At 46.0% G+C, this 5,823-nt stretch overlaps 1 protein-coding gene across 1 annotated transcript in view; it reads left to right on the plus strand.

The window, feature by feature from the left end:
- Cfap58 (cilia and flagella associated protein 58) overlaps nucleotides 1-5,823 on the plus strand; it is an 80,992-nt gene that overhangs the window by 10,741 nt on the left and 64,428 nt on the right. The gene's annotated exons all lie outside the window — the stretch shown is intronic.

A 5,823-nucleotide genomic window follows, 5' to 3' on the forward strand; every position in this document is an offset into this window, starting at 1 on the left:
TTGTGCCCCTCTGGTAAGATGTTCTGCTCCTGGACTAACTGGGTGATTCTGTCCCCTACACTCTCTGCAGGGATTGCTGCTGAAGGGTTTCACCCCAGGCCTATATAACAGGCCTGAGCTGAGTCTGGAGGGAACAAGGTGGAGTAGTGGGGAGAGGCAGCTCTCCTACACACTCACTGGGCCTGTACTAGGACTGGCTCTGGGGGTTCCTGGAGTGTGGCAGAAATTCCTACTCGGCACATGTGTTTGGGGTGGTGGTACAGAGTGGAAGAGGGTCTCACCCATGCTGCACCTGGTGACCAGTAGTCCCACCAGTGCAGGGTAGCCGGAAGCTCTCCCACACACTCACTAGGCCTGGGCTTGGACTGGGTCTGGGGATTCCCAGAACATGGCAGCCTTTGCTAATTTTCTGGCTGGTTGACCTATCTTTTTAGGATTAGGAGGTGTTAAGGTCTCCTGTTAAGACTGTGGTATTGGATATTAGATTTTTCATGTCCATTAAGATTTGCTTTATATAGTTGGGTGTTCCAGTGTTTAGTGCATACATATTTATGAGTGTTACCTCTTCCTCTTGTATTTTTCCCCTAACCAGTATAGAGTGGCCTTCTTTATTTCACTTGATCACTCTTGGTTTGAAGTTGAGACTGTCTGAGAATAGGATTGCTACCCCTGCTTTTTTCTGAGGTGCTGGGGTGGGTAGTATTGTTTTCCATCCTTTCACTTTCAGCCTATGAATGTCTTTATGAGTTAAATATGTTTCTTGTATACAGCATATTATTAGATTTTGTTTCCTAATCCACTGTGCCAGTCTATTTCTCTTAATTGGTGAATTGAGTCCATTTACATTGATAGTTAGAATTGAGATGTATTGACTTATGATTGACATGTTATTTACCTGTTGTCGCTTTCTCCTTTTTTCCTGTGTTTAATTGCTTGCCCTATTTAGTTGGTTGCTTCTGATCTCATTCATGGAGTTCTGATCATTTTGGTTCCTGTCTAGAACATCTTTCAGGATCCTCTTCAGGGTTGGCTTTGTCATCATGAAATTCTTTAGTTGTTCTTTGTCATGGAAGTATTTCACTTCTCCATCAAACTTGAGAGTTCTGCAGGGTATAGTAGTCTGGGCTGGAATTGGTTGTCATAGAGGACTTGAAGTACTCTGCTCCATGCTCTTCTTGCCTTCATGGTTTGTGAAGAGAAGTCGGCCGTATTTCTGATAGGTTTTCCTTTGAATGTGATCTGCTTCTTTTCTCTAGTGGCTCTCTGTATATTATTCTTGAGGTGAATTTCTGGGATCTTGACTATTATATGTCTCAGTGTGTTTTCAATTGGGTTGAGGTTACTTGGCATTGTGTATGCTTCGGTCACCTGAATGGCAGATTGTTTCCTCATATTTGGGAAGTTTTCTGCTATTACTTCTGCCCATATATTTTTTAAAGGCCATTTGTATCGAGTCCTTCTTTCTTCTTGATACCTATTAGTGTCACATTGTTCATCCTTGCATTGTCTTGCAAGTGATGAATTATTTTTTCCTGCATCCTAGTTGTTTTGAAGAGATCCTTTCTTACCTTTTCACTAGCTGCACCAGCATCTTCAAGATCTGAAACTCTGTCTTCACTTTCACTTAAATGGTTTTGCAAGCTTGTGATTGAGATTTTAAGTTTCTCTATATCTCTTTGACTCTTCTTCATGTGATCTATTTCTTTCCTGTATTGCTCATTCAAGGAATCTGTCATTTCTAATCTCCTCTATTTTTTTTTTATCAATGTCTTCTTCAGAAACAGTTATTAATTCTTTTACTGCAGTTTTTTTTTCAGATTGGGTTTCCTCTTTATGTTTCTGTATTTGATTCTTTACTTCAGATTCTATGAGCTCAGAGATTTTTTTATTTCAGAAAATAATTCTGCTCTGAGTTCCTCCATAAGTTTCTGCTGTTGCTTATTTACTTTCAACACCATTAATTCATACATTTCAGCTGAGCTAATGTCCTCTGCACTTGTTCTGGGTGGGCATTGGGATTCCTCCATATGTTTCTGCATTTGATTCTTTACTGTGGATCCTATTAAGACAGGCATTTCTTTTTCATTTCCAATCTGAGTTCCTGTATACCTATCTGCAGTTTTTTCTTTATTTCAGAAGCTGTGGATTCATTGATTTCAGCTGTGTGATTCCCAACTTGTTCTGCGTTAGTGTCCTCTGCACCTATTATGGGTGGGCTTGGGGTCTGAGATTGCATTTTGCTCCTTCTCATTGTCATTTTGTGTAGCACTGTCTTCTGACCTTTGTTGTAGATCTTTGTTGCAGTTATAGCCTTAGCACCTACTGAAGTTCAGGTGTAGATCTACAAAGTTTGGATTTATCCAGTTGTGCCTGGCTTGGGTCTGGCTGCTGTGCTCAGCTCCTTCCTGCTGCTGCCCTTGGGGGTGAACCTGTTGTGCCCCTCTGGTAAGATGTTCTGCTCCTGGACTAGCTGGGTGGTTCTGTCCCCTGCTGTCTCTGCAGGGACTAAAGCTGCAGGGTTTCACCTCAGGCCTGTATGCCAGGCCTGAGCTGAGTCTGAAGGGGACAAGGTGGAGTAGTGGGAAGAGGCAGCTCTCCTACACACTCACTGGGCCTGGGCTAGCGCTGGATCTGGGGCTCCCTAGAACGTAGCAGAAGTTCTCGCTCGGCGGGTGTGGAGGGTGCTGCGGAGTGGTGTTCAGGTTTACAAGGGGGTGGGAGAGGATCTCACCCATGCTGCGCCTGAGCGCTAGAAGCTCTCCTACATACCCCAACAAACTTTTAATTAATTAATTTATTTTTATTTTCAAATTTTTAATTTGCGCTTACATTAAACTTCTGTTTGTTTTTTTTTTTTGGCGGAATCGGGGATTGAACTCAAAACTTCTGGTTCTTTGAGACTCAGTGCTGCAGTTACACACACAGCAAAGCCTTAGGTTTATTTCTTGCAGACCTTTGGAGCACGGAACTGGCTCTTTGGGCGGAGAGCCCAGCCCCTCCCAGGCTCCTCAGCTCCACCGGGTCTCCTCGGCTCCTCCCCCCTCCCTAACCCCTTCCCCTTGCTCCAGCTCCTCCCCAGCCCCGCCCCCCTTCCGGCCCTCCCCCCTTTCCAGCCACCCTCTCCTCCCATCGTGCACAATCCGTTCCCCACCCTTCTGGCTTCTCAGGTCCCCGCCAGAGGCCAGGGTTGTTCCTCCCCTGAGCCACTCCTTTGTCCCTGGAAGCCTTGTCTTGTCCCTTTTGTACCTTTCCTTCATTTCTGTGGCTGGGGCTACTGCTGGGCCACGCTGACTTTGGCAGTGCCTTCTACCTGGTCACCTTATAGGAAGACGTGTGCCCCTTTATTACTTTCAGAGCCATGTTTCTGAAGCACCCATGAAACCTGTCCACAGTGGAAGCACTCTCTGTAGCTGCTCGCACCCAACAGAGAAAGCCCAAACTCTTGAGTCCTCATCTAAAGTTGTCCTGAAATCCACCTCAGCAGCTCCCCAGCCTCTGCCCAGCCCACAATGTTGCTCCTGCCTCGCACCTGGGCACACACTGCCATCTTGGTTCAGAATGCCTTTCTTCCCTTTCTCCCCGCCATGAACTCCCCTGCATCCTTTAAGGCCCGTCTCGGACACCATCTTAACTTTGTCACCATAGCATCCCTGTTCAGCCTGCTCTTCACCTCCAGACCCCAATGAAGATGTGGAGTGAGTCACAGCGTTCTGTTTCCATGGGACTCGGCGTCTAATCCAGTACGGCACAAACCGCAGTGGGTTGGAGCTATTTGCTGCTGTGTTTTCTGCCCATTAGCAATGCTGTGAACTCTATGATGGAGAGACTTTTATATGCCCTGTAAGAGCCTGTGCATCATCCTGGTTGTGCAAAACGTAACATGAAGCAGTGAGTCCGGCACGGGCATAGCCTTCCTTGGGCATCCTTAACCAATCTGGTGTTACTGTCTTGGTTCCTTAGGCTTTTTTAAATCCATGGGTACCACTTTGATAGATAGTTCTAGGTACAGCTGCTGGGCGAAGCAATAAGAACAGCCAGGGGCTGGGGCGATAGCTTGGTAGTCTAAGTACCTACCTGGCAAGTACAAGGACCTAGGTTCGATCCCTGGTACCACATGCCATGCTGGCCACCCAAACCAGGCGTGGCGATAAAGCTGACAGCTGGATAGTGTCTCCACTTCTCTTCCCCACCTCTTCTAATTACAGGGGCATGTCTGTAATCCCAGTGCTGGGGAGGCTAAGATAGGAGGATCTGAGTCTGAGTGCATAGCAAGACCCTAGTCAGATCTCACAATAAGTAAATGATAGACCAAATAAATAAATAAATAATTTAAAATATAGAAAACCACAAGATGTGATTCCTGTAGGGATGACTACTATCATATTCTAACATGTTCCAAACATCTAAGAAAGAGAAAAGTGGAAACTTGCTCAATTTTTTTTTTTTTTTAATGAGACTTAGACGAGGGTGGTGCAGAGAACCGAGGCCACCACCCGGCCGCCGGAGCTTTGTCACCACAACATCTCAGGCCTCAGCACAGCTGTCTCGGTTCACGGTAACTTGGGAGAGGTTTTGTTTCTGGAGGAGGCGGGCCTGAGCACAGATGGGCAGCTTCCTCACAAAACATTGACGCCACCCAAAAGCTGCTGTGAGCAGGCTCCGGGAGCTCGTGCGCTCGGACTGGCTGTTTGGTGACCGCCAGCTGCCCGAGTCTGCAGGGCAAGCTTTCTCTTGCTTTTCTCTGCTCACACGGCCTGCTCTAGAGCGGTGGTGATGGGCACAGCTTTCACCCCGAGGGGCTAATTTTGCAGAAAGTCGTGCCGGATCAGGGAGAGTGGTTTTGGAAACGAGGAAGTAACTGGCTTACAATGCAAATCAATGAAAGTTATCACAGACACTCCAAAATCAAGCATGTGAGCAGTTCTTCAGGTTTTATTCTAGAGAACATTTTATCTGGTCAACATCCCTTTGGAAGAAACTAATTTCTCTGGGTGAATGAAAAGAAAATTGCAATGCATATGATTTGCCTGTGCTTATGTTTCATTTGAGACTTTAAAGCTGTAATCACTGCCTTGAGTGGATATATTAAACAAATATTTTCCTAAATTGACATCTCCTTCTGCTTAATGACAAGAGTTGACAATAGCAATATAGTATTATTAACAGATTCAAATCATGCAGAGGTGTGGAAATTATCTTTTCTCCTAAATTTGCCACTCCAGGCTTCCCAGAGATAATCTGTTACCCGGCTTTCTGAGTTGCTGTAGAAACCTCTTCGGGAGGGCCGGCCAAATAGCTTAGCGGATTAAAGCACCTGCAAGCAGGCTCAGGGGCCTGCCATGCCGCCCCCGCCCCGGGGGCGTGTTGAAACGGCAAATGAGACTGGGCATGATGGTGCGTGCCTGTGATCCCAGCGCTTGGGAGGCTGTAAACAGGAGGATCACTATGAGTCGATCTAGTAGTAAGACCCTCAACACCCTGTAGACCCTTCCCTAAAATACAAAAAAAAAAAGAAAAAAAAAAGCCAAAAAGCCTTTAGACTATGCACATGAAGCCAGGCATGGTGGCACTTGGCTGTAATTTCAGCACTCTGGGAGGCAAAGGCAGGAAAAGGGCAAGTTCAAGACCAGCCTGGGCAACTGAGCAACTTAATGAGATGCTCTTTAAAGAAGAAAGGCCGGGGAGATGGCTCAGTAGAATAAGTGCTTCCTTGACAAGCACAAGGGCCTGAGTTCAATCCCAGTTCTGCAAAAAAAGAAGAAGAAGAAGAAGAAGAAGAAGAAGAAGAAGAAGAAGAAGAAGAAGAAGAAGAAGAAGAAGAAG

This window comes from Octodon degus, unplaced genomic scaffold (assembly GCF_000260255.1).
Source record: "Octodon degus isolate 3935 unplaced genomic scaffold, OctDeg1.0 scaffold00042, whole genome shotgun sequence".
Classification (NCBI taxonomy): Eukaryota; Metazoa; Chordata; class Mammalia; order Rodentia; family Octodontidae; genus Octodon; species Octodon degus.